Here is a 15,012-nt window from a genome sequence, read left to right as displayed (position 1 = left end):
CTCGAGAACTTTTCTCTAATTAGGATACCTATAGTAAGTAGTGTTCTGGGGTGGTCTTTTTAGGGTTCCGTAGTCTTGTCCGAGGTTTTGCTTGGAAACTATTGGCACTAGGCTAGGGAGCTGTAATTTTGTGAAGGTATGTATATTAATCACGCCGACAAAACGTTAAAATAAAATTTTGAAAAAATATTTTTAGGGTAGCTTTACATGTAAAGTGGGGATGAAATTTTTTTTCATCTTCTACTCCATCGTGTGGGGTATCGTTGGATAGGTCTTAATCTAAGTCAAAATGGCTTAGGGGTTTCTAAGACTATTTTTCCATTTAGGGATTTGTAAGTGCCAATTTTTAATCGAGTAAGTCCCCCCCCCCCATCTAAAAACTAAACTGTTGGCTTGAAAAATCTGGAAAAATTCGTAATAATACTGCTTTTCATGAACTTTCAAGGAAAACTATAACGGTTAAGAAACATCAGTTAGTTTAAGAGTAATATAGTCATTTGACTCATGTATTATAAAATTTATTAACTAGTAAAAATTCCTTAGAAGAAAATATTAAAAGTGACTTTAGATGAAGTAATTGCTTGCTTCTGAAATAATATATGTATTGTGACGGAACGGTTACGACGGAAAACTACGGAACCCTACACTGCGCGAGGGCCTAGTGTGAGTTTACTTCAAACGTCCTCACGACACACACAGGTGAAATGTACGTTATTTGTGGCCAATATTAAAAAAAGCAAAGTTACTCCGATTCTAAATTAGTAACCTAATATAGGAACAAGACATATGGAGCCATCTATAAATGATATTTAAAAAGTTTAACACTTTTTATCCAGATACCCACAACATTTGATTTAAACAGTTTTTCTTGTTGAGTAATTTATTATAATTTTAGCTCTTGTTTAACAACAACGTTTAACTTTTATTTAGTTAATATTTGGTAAAAAACATATGGATTCTATACTTCCAGGTTAGTTTATTATTTCTGTATTACTAAACAGTCTACATTACTTACTATGTTATAGATATATAGGTTTGAATAGAAGTCTATATTTTAACAGTTTATTTTTTTGAAACGGTGAAAAAGTTCATGATCAAGCGCGATCAACCCGTTTCTTTTACATATTTCGAAAGAACATATCTATGGTTTTCATATGACACCAAAATTAGCTGCGTCAAACTGCGTCACCTAAACAAAATATTGCAAAACTGTCAATTTTTATGAATTTTAAAAATACCCATAATATGTTTTCAAGCAGTTCCCAGAATAGCATTCCATTAGTATTCCCTATCCTTAAGATGTAATAAAACTTTTAAAAGAACCAAAAATAACTTCTGCATCGTAATTGTATTTTTTAAAATTTATCAAATTTTTAACAAATTATTAGTAAGACTAAATACATCAATGAAACATTTGTTAGTTTTTCTTTTTAAATCACCTTTAAACTATTATTTTAGACAGACTATAGCAATATATGGGTCATTCCACAAAAATATGTCAACTCTTAGTCCGCGCCACATTTCACATGGAATATTTGTTAATATTTTATTCCAAAATTGTTAAATAACAGCTCGCAATGTGTTTTATTCATCACCTATTTATATTTTTTTTATTATTTTTAAAACATCTTAAATTCCTTTTAAATTACCCATAACGTCATTCCCTAGGCATGTCCGTACTCCAAAAGTTTGTGTTTTGGAACCCATATTTATGGAAACATCAACTTGATCCTTTGTTTTAATTAACGAATAATCTATTTAAACGTATATTACACCAAATTCTATTAATATTTTACGGTTTCAATAAACAATTATTTGATTTTCTTAAGTTGAAAAAGAGTCCACAGCTTTTAACGTCATTCCCTCGCCACGCACAGATTTTATAATTTTGCGGTTTAGTAAGTATTTAGAGTGAATGACATTTAGTTGAATTTAAAGTACAATACGAAGTTATCTTCAGACCATACTGACTTTGCGGCAACCGTTTTTTGAATTAGTGCAAACGTGCCAATTGTTGCGGAAACATGGTGTTGATCCAGTCACTGCGTCAGTCCCTAGTTGAGTAGCTTTATTGATTACAATAGGAAATTGTATATAATTTATTAGTATTTACGTGTGGTTTTTTGGCTATTTTCGGCACATCGTATTAAGCATCTTATAATATAAAGTTAATCTGCATTTGTGTTAAGTTTTACTCCAAATCGTCAGTCCCTAGACCGTCAGGCCCTAGCTTTTAATGGCGCTAGGGACTAAGTTACTAGTCAGGGAATGACGTTTTTCATATAGTGATAATAACAAAACAACTACATTAAGTATATTAACTTATCTATACATGTTAAGGTTATAAGTTTTATACTTTATTAAAAGTCATATAGGAGTAATGTAGTATGAAAAAATTGAAAGTTATAATTTCTCGTAAAATAAAGCATAAAGTGACTGGCCCTTTTAGACATAACATAATTAATAAATAAACTATAATTTAGACTAATAAAGTATTCAAAAGCATCTCAAAAAAGTTTAGGACAAAATGACGTCGAAAATATACAGATTTTCATGGAATGACCCATATAGGCATAAACACACTTAACGTAATTTTGGCCAACTTTTGAGGAAATTTCACCTGTGTGCGACACGAGCAACACGAGTGAGCACTTTAAAAAATATATGAAGATTTTAGGTCTTGAAAGTTTCCGCTAGGGGCGCTGTACCATCCGTCATAGTTACATTTAATGTCACTTTTTTACTTCCACAGTATTTCCATTTGTGTGCTAATTTTTTAATAATAATACTAATTAACAAAAATAGTTATTATTTAGTATTTTATTGATAAAGGTACAACACCAACAGCAAAATACATAATACATTCGCAATAGGGTTTTAGTTAAATATACCTATTTAGAGTAGCGCACACCGTTGATTTTTCGTCGGCCGATAGTTTAGTCGGGCAGTTGATCAGTATGGACATTTAAGGGAGTGCGCACACAACGCTGCGATTCGATTTGGCAGATTCTTCATACAAATTAAAATCGGGCACAAAATTATCGGCCAACTAAAAATCAACGGTGTGCGCCTACTCTTAATTCCACATTTGACATCCTTGTGTTAGTAATACGGCTTAAAAACTATGTTACCTAGTATTTTTAATCATTTTTTTCGAAGCTTTCGTTTAGGACAACATATAAAATCAAGGAGGTTAAAGAGCGATTTTTATTTGACCGATAGTTGGGCCCGATTCTGATTAATTTGTTTGTATGAAGAATTGTACAACATTTATGCATTTGCATAATTAGACTTCGGATGAATCTAGCTTTAAAACTTTACTGTTTTTTTTTACTGAGGTAGTTTTCACGACCTCTCGCGACCCCCCTATAGAGGCGACCCACAGGTTGAAAAACACTGGTCTAAACAAATTAAGATAATTTTGATTTTGATAATGTGTGCCGTACTTATTTATTTTCCTTGCATTATTTACTTAGCCTCGGCGCTAGGCGGATTTATAATTTTCACCGAACTTATTATATTATTATTATGTTGTAATTATTATAATTCCGCGACTTGCCCAATGTTTTGTAACATAAACAATCGGTCAAGAATACAGCAGAATATGTTAAAGGACGTAGCACACTTATCAATCCGGAAATGGATCGAAGGGAAGGGAAGGGAACTCGAGGCAGTCAGTATTCTTTGTATGAAACTCCATACTGCAACGCACACTGTCCGCACAGTAGCGTATAGATAGATGACCCACGCTGAACTGTCCCACCAAACTCAATGACAAGGGGGCGCTACCATCGTTCAACTACATATATGGTCTCCAACATGGCAAAAATCGGAACCAGCGATCCGGTATTGACGGTGACGCCCCTCTGTCAATGTCATGGATAGGACAGTTCAATATTTTGGAACTATAAACGCCTCGCCTCGCGGTTGACAGTGCGCAAAAGGCGATACTGTGTTGATCCCTTTCCGAGTTGATAAGTCTGTAAAGAGCGCTTTCACATTAGAAGACGTTAGAAGCGCGACAGCAGCGCGGCAGCGGCGTTTTTATAATGTGAAGGCATGCATCCGCTGTCACATAGTATGAAATTTTCGAGTCTGTCGCGCGTTTGTCGCGCTGCTAAATCGCCTCAATGTGAAAGCGCTCTTAGTCTGCAAGACTAAGAGCTGCGTCAGCAACCTTTTCGCAAGCAGCACTTCCAGCTGTGCCAACAAGAATGCCACCTCCAATAGCGCCAATCACCGCGCCTATCGGAGCGCCGACTACCGTGCCCACAGGTCCGAAACAAGTCCCCACCAGAGCCCCGGCCTTCGCCCCCCCCCAGGCCCCGGCAGTTCCTCCCAACGCCCCACCTCCCCAACTCCCTCCAACCGATGAAACAGTCTTGATATATTTCACTGGAACCTTCTTAGTCCGTCTCACATCAATCACAAGTTTCTCAAGATATTCTATCGTCGTCCTTATTTCACTAATTCTTGATGATTTAGTTTCAGTCTTAAGTGATTTTTTCAACTCGCTAATGGCATCCTCTAGCTCTTTAATAATCTCGTCGGCGTGGTCCCTAGTGTAAATATCATCTTTCAAAGCGGACCCAATCCGCCAGGCATCCAACGCTACGGCGGCGACTGTTAAAGTAATGCCTGCATATTTAATAGTCTTATTAATGACTTGGGCTGAATCCACTACTCCTTTGGGTACGTCAATATGAGGGTTGGTTTAACTCCTTTAGGGTCAATATTGATGTGGGGAATATCCTTTCTTTTTAAGGCTTTCTCAGTAATTCCAGTGTCGAAACGTATCGTTGGAGCTCCTGCAATAGTTTCATTTATTTATTTATTTATTTATTAATGCAAAACACTTGTAAGCTTACAGAGCAGGTCCAAAGGTCATTACGATGTACTTAAGTATACAGGGTTACTGGTAACTCGACGTCCTGTCAAAAATAGATAGAGAGCTCGAATGCAACTGAGAGTTGCCAGTAACCCTGTATCTCTAGCACGAAAAACTTTCGACTTTGAATCGTTTGCGTATTCGAATCGCCATTAAAAGATTTAGTACGAAAACTACAACAGCGCCCTTGTAAACGTGTCGTAAAGTGAAGTTATAGCCTGACCAGGAACATAAAAACCCTGGCATAGAGGCGCGTCAATTGCATTTGATAGTGCAACACTGAGTACAGTCGTACCTGTGTTAAATTAATAGGCTAACTTTATGTATCAGGATTCAGGATTACGGGCTAATTTGATATTTTCATAAATTAACGATGAAATATTATTATAGGTAACCTGGTTTAAATAAATTAAATGAAACCATCAATCGAGTTAGTAGGATTTATTTTATTATTCATCAATAATCAAATTCAGAACTTGAATATTCAACTGCAATGTCTGCTCATGAACGCTTCAAACTCGGTACTTTTTTCCCAATTCCATAAAATTCAACACTTAGAAAGTGACAAAAAACTTTAAAATAGGTAGTTGAAACAAACCACAGCTAATTTTCATAGTGGACTGTACTATACGATAAACATGTCAGTCAATTTGACAACCTTTGTCGGAAACATTATTCAATGAAAATATTGTCCGAACCCTTAGTATTTCTCTTCGATAAATACTTTAACACATTGTGAACCACTTTTCTTTCTTTTCTTTCACGACTATAAAAAGATTTTAGCAATTTAATTCACAAAATCAATTGCGCACATTTAAAATAAAGTTTGTTTACACTTTGACAGCAATAGACTGACATGCAAGGTGACATGTCAATGAAGTTTTCAGTTTCTGTTGCCATTAAAAGAAATTAGTACCATTAGTTTTCCGCAACATGGCGAGGGTTTTTATGTTCCTGGTCAGGCTATAGTATGAGAAATGGTTGCACGAAACTTATTATGACAATCAAAATTGTCACGTCATCGTTTAATTCGAAGGTTGAGTATCGAATTTTGTCGAATACGCAAACGATTCGAAGACGAAAGTTTTTCATACTAGAGGTAGGTACTGTATATTATTGTAGTTATAGTGTCATTAATATTACCTACCAACGGGTTTTCCATTTTTAACTTTGCCTAAATGCATATCTCGAATACCAGCTACAGTTTCTGGATTCAAATGTCCATCAGGAATTCTGGTGAATCTGGTTTGCATGAATTCTCCGGCTCGACCTGCCCCCAAAACCTTTCCAGTCGTATCTTTACAATCATCTTTCTCAGGGATTTTGGGCATTTTGATATTTTATAGCCCAATTTCAGGTCTGTAATAGAAATTGAAAAATAATAAGAATAATCTAGGTATTAATATTATTAAATATCGTGAAATATCAGATTAAGACTACTAGCGCTCCAACATGCATTACCAAATCTCTCCAAAGCTTAAGTAAACTCCAAAGAAGTTATGACGCTCATCAATAGATGGCGGTAGGGTGAAGCTGCATTGCGGTGCTAAAGTATTTTTTGTTTAATAACCCGTTCAAATCTACATGTAAGCAAAGCAAGCTAGTTCGAGGAGTAATTCCTCAGAGCCGAGGTATTTTTTTTTGTTTTTTTTTACAGCGCCAGCTAGCCCCAAAGTAAGCAACTCAATGCTTGTGTTATGGGTGCTAGCTTAACGGATATACTACTTATATACTTTTTTTTATTATTAAATACATACATATTATACATATTTACACCCAGACCCGTCACAGAAATTAAAATTCATCATTTCAATTTCTGCCCGGCCGGGAATCGAGCCCGGGACCTCTCGTCATAGTAGTCCGTTCTGAACCACTACACCAAACGGCCGGTATTGAATTGAGTCAAGGTTGCATGATGCATCCGACCGCGACGTCCATAATTGGAATTGCATGTTGAATGCTTGAGACTTCCGAAAGCACAATACAATTTTTGCCAGCGACTTCTCTGCGTCTGTCTCTAACGTACTTCTTGGAATTAGCCTCCGTCCGTCAGCTAATTCCATGTATGGTGGTTGTACGCCACGCTTGTACAAAATACACCAACCACACCAACGCTTGAAGATCGCCATCGCCGGCGCAATCACAGCGCGAGCATAAACCAATGACAGGTCGCGCGACCCATGACAGTCCGCGCGACCCATGACAGTCCGCGCGACCCATGACAGTCCGCGCGACCCATGACAGTCCGCGCGACCCATGACAGTCCGCGCGACCCATGACAGTCCGCACGACCCATGATAGTCCGCGACCCATAACAGTCCGCGCGACCCATAACAGTCCGCGCGACCCATGACAGTCCGCGCCCATGACAGTCCGCGCGATCCATGACAGTACTTGTATCCAAACGGTCCACCCCGGGTGCCAAGCCTCAGGGGGTGACACAAGTCGCGCAGATTAGTACTGATTAACAAGTTTGCGGTCTATCTCATGATACGGGGGGGTGCGATTGTCTTTCAATCTTCGAATCCTAAAAATCCTGGGGGTAGGGGGTGCCATAGGACTTATGACGGGGGGGGGGGGGATCGCCCCGGGTGCCAGTCCACAGGTAGTTCCCAAAATTAGCGCATTCAAACAAAATTAAACTGATCAGTAAATAATTTAGTAAGTATAGAGTAATAGAAGATTTCAATAAATGACAGGACGGTGAATGTTTACGGTAATTACGAATTATGAGCTGGTAAAAAAGCAAAAATAAATAAATATTCAATTATTGTTTTATTACAATTTATTGTAGGTACTACATTTGCATAAACTAAATAAAACAAAACAAGATTAACGTCGATGATGTGACAATACCTCCTAAAGCTTCAACCACACCACGCGTACAGATCGCCATCGCGCGATCAAAGGCCATTTGACAGATAGCGCGCGCGACCTATGACAGTTCACGTGACCTGTCATTTCCCTATGATCGCGCCGGCGATGGCGGTCTGCATGCGTTGGTGTGGTTGAAGTAAGTATATAACTGTAGTTAGACATAATACAGGAGAAAAAGAAGGATAAAAATACGTAAACATTGAATTGCGCAATACGCCAGTTTCCCATATTCGATCCTTGTACAAATCCGGATTTCAACTGTCAAGTTTAATTCAGTTTTAGATTAAATATCCACAATTTTCGGTGTGTTTACACTTTAATATTGTTCAAATAGTATTTTAAATAATATGAAAATGTATAAATATCGAAAATCACAGATATTTTTTCCGTTTTTGGTCAAAAATCATATTGAAATTTGACAGATGACGGACGGATTTGGATTAGGATTGAATATTTAAACTTCCAGAGTTTTATGGACGTATTACACTTATCAACCCGGAAAGGGATCGTAATCAGGTCATATTCTTTCTATGAACTCCACTCCATACTGGAACCACTGGAACGCACACTCTGCACCGTTATGCCTCAATTACACTATGCGTGAAATTGGCCAAGTAGTGTGAACACCATTTCGGTTACTTTCTCCTTCCCCACCCGTGCGTGGCCCATACTTCGGTGTGCGGGCTAGCGCTTCGACTTGGACAATTTTTCGCATAGTCTACTTGAGCCTTTAACGTAGACACCTCGCCTCGCGGTTGACAGCTTGCGAAAGGCGATACGGTGTTGATCCCTTTCCAAGTTGATAAGTCTGCTATATCTTTGCTATCAATTTTTAATGTTATCGGAAAATTATACAGAAATTATAATCAAATTTTATACGCAAATTTTTCGGTAAGTATGTTTATATTGGGATTGAACCACAATATTTCGAGACCGTCATACATAGCTGGTGAAGCGACTGCCTCATGTTTTAAAAATGGCATTTCCCTGTACGCAGATGGAGTCAGTTTACGAACATCATCGATCACGTCTTCCTTACTCCGGCCAGTGTCGATCAGAAACCATAGATTTCCATAGAGGAATTCAGTGCTAGCTGCAAGATCTCCGGCCACTCCTATTGGCATCGCTTTCAGCAATGTAGCATGGTGTTTTATATTTGATTCCGGGTGTGGTGTAAACGACACGACTCCAGTTGCGTTCTTTTTTACATAATTTACATCAGGTGTGTCAACCTCGTCAGATATGAGGTCCTTTAATTGGTCTTCCTTAGACACTACGATCACATCTCGACCGCGAAGTATAGTGCCAACTATTCTCTTGTAATTGAATTGATTTTGATCCTCATCCAATGAGATAGTGGATTCGAATGAAACAATTATCGGATTCTGCTGTTCATCAGTTGATTTGTTTCTAATTGTAAAATCTATCGTTTCTTTGTTCTCGTGGCTGCCCATTTTTTTCTCGGTTGTGCTGAAAATAAATAAAAAAAACTTAACGTTGGCCATAATATGTGAATAAATAATCAAAAAACAAGGCCTACCATCACGTAGTTTAAGTGGACAATTGTTCACCAATTCATGTATTTTTTTATACATATACGAGTATGTGTTACCTACCTATACTACAGAAATCAAGTTTTTGTCGATTCCACGTTTGCAAATTGGGATTTTCATACAAAAACACCACTGAAACAGCAGGCCTTTCCACTTTTCTTGATTATCCTTGATAAAAACCTTATGGCGCAAGTACACTGCGGAATTTTGACCGAGACGAAGCGCTAGATCGCACACCGAAGTATGGGCGACGCACGGGTGGGTGAAGGAGAAAGTAACCGAGATGGTGTTCACACTATTACGTCTCGGTCAATGTCCCGCATAGTGTACTTGCGCCATTACCTGTAAATACGGTAGAGTACAAAAACGAATCGACCAAAGTGGTCTAGTTGTTTCGGCCCGGCTTCGCACGAGTACCTAATACTATAGAATCTATAGTATTAGGTACTCGTGCGAAGCGACTCGTGAAACGATCTATAGTATAGATCGTTTCATCCACGAAGACGCGCCCCACCATTCTTCCGCTAGTGTGCATTACCGCAGCCAAATTTTTTAAATCTTGTGCTTTAGAGAGTCGAGAGTATAGCAGATAATTAGTCCATCGTGAGCAGAAATTTGTCCACTAATAGCAAAATTCGTTCAAATTATAGTTTTAAAGTTATTAGGAAAAAACAGATTTTGCTGCCGTAACGTTTCAAACATTACCCTGGCAATTTTTTAAAAAAGTATAAATCATTGGTATTTTTTTCAAACTTCTGCGTTGAGCTATTTTTTACGAGGTCTGGGACATCACAAACCGAAAATACGTCCCTTTCGGGGGCCCCCACCACTTAAGCACAACTCCGTCGAAGTCGAAAACCTAGGAGAGTCTTAATTGGCAACCAATAAAGCCATTAAAGCAATAAAATCTTTTGTAGGAATTATTTCCGATTTAAAATCTAATTCTACTGGCCTATGAAACGCGTTTGCGTTTTGACGCCGATGTACGCCGCGTATAGCATATTAGTATTAAGTTATCTTTATAATCTTCTTTGTATAGCCATTAAAAGGCCGTAGCCTTAACAAAATGAATTCTCACGTACCTTTATAAGAAGTCAGATGAACTATCCTGGACAGCAACTATCGTCTAATGGTACAGCGTTGATGACAGCAGCACGGCCCGATACCCTGGAATAGTCGGCAAGTGATATTATGAAAAATGTATAAGTAATACACAAAATTTTCTAATCGATTATAATAAAACCCAACTACGACAAAAAACGACGCTGAAAAAGTATAAAACAAGATTTTCAGAATACTGAACTGAACAAAGTTGCTAATGTAGTTGCATAGTAATTTTCATGTTTGGAAAACCGCAGTCACACGTTGTCAAAGTGCTACGGTAGGTAGGTATATATGTAACGTGTGACTACGCCTTTCCAAACATGTCATGAAAATTACTATGCAACTAAGTACATTAGCAACTTTGTTCAGTTCAGTCACAGANATGGTTTTAATTTTATGTAAAACATTACAGAAAATAGTATGGTTGCAAAAAGTAGGTATTGAAGAAAATAGTAGGTTAGGTTAGGTTAGAACAGTGACCCTTAATGCGCGAAGGCGAGCGAAGCGTGCGGCGGCAGCGGCCGCCGAGCGCTAGAATCACCTCTATTGTTATTGAATCATTTGGAAATTTCGATACAAAGAATGAAATAAGGAAATTAATGTACAACAAATTTTATATTAACTCCCCACTAAACAAAATAATAACCACAAGCTTATTTGTATACCATTCTATGCACCAATCAAATTATTTTGTAAATAGTTTATCGTGAAATATTTTTGCCTAATGAAACATTTGGCAAACCATGCTTTGCCAAACAATAATTTGCTAAACAATAATATGCAAAAAAAAACATTTGCGAATTAAAAGTTTGCAATAAGTAGCTTTGCCAAGTGAGAATTTGCCAAATGAAAATTTGCGAAACGTTGTTTGCGATGTGTTAATTTGGGAAACGTTTTTTGGCCAAACATTAGTAATCCTATGAAAGTACTTGTAGACAAGAGATGTTACGATCTAGTCTTACATCTCTTTCGTAGTTTACTGCTCATTTCGAATTCTGCGATAGTTCGAATCGAAAGTTGCACTCCTGCAGATGAAATAAATTGGGAAGCGAGTTACTTACGAGAATAGGCGGCGCCGAACATACCGTCGCAAATGAATTCCTAAGAAGCTCGCGTTGAAGTTTGAAGTGAGATTACATCTATAGTTTATTTCTATGAAATTGATGATGAAACTTTCTTTGGTCGAATTTTGGTCACGCTTATCTGCATTGGTACTTCTTTTGTCTTGCTCAGTACCTATAGATAGGTATACCTTAAACGACATGGTTCTACTGAGGCACAAGCATTCTCCAATCGCGATGTGTCAACTTCCATTTCGTTGAATTCGTTTCAATTGAGCATTACTTCTAAGAAAACGAATTTATTTATGTGCTAGGATGCTATACTTACATTTAGCTCTTATAATCAAGACTAACACTAAATTATTTATCGCTAGGTCTGTCTGTCACACATAAAAGTCAGGTCAATGCAGCAAACGAACCCGAAGCCTAATGTCATACGCATTCATCCAGATACGGGCCGAGGTGAAACTAAGATAGGTAGACAAAATCAAACCTACCTGCGACGTATGGATGGCCGCGCTGTCTTCCGCACGTGTGGTTTGACTCCCTGGTCAAAATTAAGGTCAAAAGCGGATCAGTGCTCGAGCTGGGGTGAAAGAATGACCGTCAATCTTTCTCAGCCATTTCTGGGAATTATTTCACATTTTTTGTGAAATATATTCGTGTGTAAAACATCATTCCTTACTGTTATAACCTCCTTCTTACAAAAGCGTACGTAAAAATGATTTCAATACAAGTAAGCTATCAATTTGGCCGTTTGGTGTAGTGGTTCGAATCGGACTACTATTCCGGAGGTTGCGGGTTCGATTCCCGCACAGTACAAACATTTGTGTGCATGAACATATTTGTTTGTATTGGACTGGGTGTTTTCTATGTATAATATGTATGTATTTACAAAAAAAAAAGTATTTAAGTATGTTTATATCCGTTGTCTAGTACCCATAGTACAAGCTTTGCTTAGTTTGGGGCTAGCGGCGTAGTGTAAAATGTCCAAGGATATTTATTTATTATTATTTATTTATTAATTTACAACCTGTGGAATTGAAATTGTTACAAAGGAAAATTTTCAGCCTAAATTAAAAGAACGGCTTGTTTCTCACATATTTAGTGTGATAGGGAATTTATGGACTTATGAGTCCAATAAACATTAATTTCTAGAGTTTCGCGCGCTCGAATGCATTTACTTATATTATACCTGAACTAAATAAATAAGATATATTTTATTTTTTCCAGCAAATGAAAAATCTAATTTCTGTAAGCTCCGCGAATGAATGGGGTAGCCTAAGGGCCTTTTTGTCAACCTGTAAAAGCTCAACTGTAATTGCAAATCTCTCGCACCTTTGCTCCTGGGAGAGCGTCTGATAAGATAGTACCATTTAAAGACTCGTCGTAACATCTCAGATCTGGACGGAGATTAATGGCCGACTGGCGACAAATTCCCGCGGCTATAAGTCTCCGGCGACTCGGTTAATGACTCGGAAACGGTGTAAACGTCTTTTAGTTATGTTTGGAGAGGTATAATTTTATTGGGCATTTGTTAATCGTTGTCCAATAACGTGGGAATAGTTGGCTGTTCTGAAAATATGAAAATTTTGGTCGGTCGGAAAATATCAAGCATATTATCAGTTCGTAAATGAGGTTGTGTTTTACATGCTGTTAAACTGTATTAATGACAACACTGATATTAATGTAGAGTATAATGTCCAAGTCATTAGAAGATCTAGACAGTTTCTAATAAACTCATATTTAATGTGCAGTATCATGTGTGCAAATTATCCAGTTATGGTAGGCAGTCTATAAATTAATTTAATAAAGTGTGAGGAAATTATTGGAATGCTTAGGTACCAACTGCCTACATCCAAATGTATTTTACATTTCCAAGTTTGATTTTATTAGTGAGATATCTTAGTATGTGGTGAATAGGGTATATAGGTATGTCTAGTGTCTACATCGTCCAAAGCTAAGAGACAATATATTTTCACGCGCACCGAATTGGATTTAACTTATTAGACATTTCGAACTATGGTTATGTTATGGTGGAACTCTCCCAAATTGTGTTGGAACTTTGCCAAATTATAAATTTTGATGAGTTGTTCCCAACTTCTCCCATGCTAAACAAACATATTTTCAACTGAAAATGGAAGAAAAAAAATGTGTTTGTTGTCTTACTGTCACTTTTTTTAATTCAAAGATAAAAAAAATCTAACTAGCTTAGCTTTATTCTGATTAAAAAAAAACAATACATTTATTTTCTTAGTATTTTTTCAGAGTAGGTATTAACCTATATATATATGTATACTTTTTTATTACAGGAGCAGGCCGCGAGGATTCCTGAAAGTCCTGCTGAAATCTTCAACAGAGAAATGCTGTCAAAGGTCAGTGTTAAAATAATAATTTATATTGACTACTTATAACACGCTTTTACACGTACTTACCTACTAGACAACTTTTACTAGACTTTATGACTTTTTGTTTTGTTTATGTCTTAAGTTTTAATCATTACGTTTTCATTTATTGAATAGTACCTACTAAGTGAATTCGTTTTACCTACACGCTCTATACGTATGCTCGTACTGCTCGTATATTCATAACGCTAACATATCCTCTCAACGGGAATCGAACCTGCAACTGCAGCTTTAGCCTTGCAGTCCTTTAGCGACATAAGTATAACGTCAGTTCATGAATGGGCTTGTAGACTTTACCGTGTTACTATGCGCTTTGAGCTTGTATCCTACGAAACGCCACCAGCAGAGCGCGAACGCATTAATCTACGTCAGCAAACTAATTAGTCGCGCATTTATACGGCATAATGAGGCTGCGGGCGACGTAGTGCAGGGTTAAGGTCTACATTGCCCGGGTGAAGTAGTGCAGGGTTAAGATCTACTTTGCCCCGAGCTTGCTTGGTTATAGGCACGCGCCCGCGACGTGCCTTCACTGACGTCTCAGTGAGTGTTGAATGTGCAGTAGATGTATTACTGTGACGTATCAATCTACGTCAGAAAATTCTGCGACATAGTAGTAGATAGCACCTTCTTACTCAATGGCTTCAGTTTATCCGATATCAATATCTGAAACATGGAAAGTAAATAATACATTACTCACAGACTACAAGCTCAAACAAAAATGTCAGTGAATATGGAATCTTAAAACAATTAAGTACAAAACTCTGATTCATTCAGTTACTAAGAACAAAAGTCACTTTCTGATATATTTTTCTAAACGTTATTGATCAGATTTGAGTGGACTGAAAGGCAATCCATGCGAGCAAAACCACCGGCATCTATAATAGGCTTAATACGTGTATTAAGGCTGTCACATTTTCTGTAAGCATGTAGGAGTATTTGGGAAAACGAACAAAGAGTGTCGGACAAAGTTGCTTCAACTGCTCGTACAAAAACGTCGCGGAATTTCGTCGACCTAAATTCTCAGTTAGAATATCCGCCGAGCGTGAGTTAAAGTAGGCGATTAGCGTTCTGCTACAATATGGAGAGATTTTTACACTTTTTGGCACATAAGATAATAGGATTTA

The 15,012-nt window shown here is 37.5% G+C and overlaps 1 protein-coding gene and 1 pseudogene across 1 annotated transcript in view; one reads left to right on the top strand and one right to left on the bottom strand.

Annotated features, from left to right (window-relative positions):
• The window catches only part of LOC114352247 (sex peptide receptor-like), a 281,000-nt gene that overhangs the window by 76,125 nt on the left and 189,863 nt on the right, over positions 1-15,012 (top strand). The window lies entirely within an intron of this gene.
• Positions 3,460-10,584, bottom strand: LOC114352258 (uncharacterized; annotated as a pseudogene).

The sequence above is a fragment of the Ostrinia furnacalis genome, unplaced genomic scaffold (assembly GCF_004193835.3).
Source record: "Ostrinia furnacalis isolate ACB-3 unplaced genomic scaffold, ASM419383v2 OfSCF1299, whole genome shotgun sequence".
NCBI lineage: Eukaryota > Metazoa > Arthropoda > Insecta > Lepidoptera > Crambidae > Ostrinia > Ostrinia furnacalis.
This window is presented reverse-complemented; position numbering and strand designations above follow the sequence as displayed.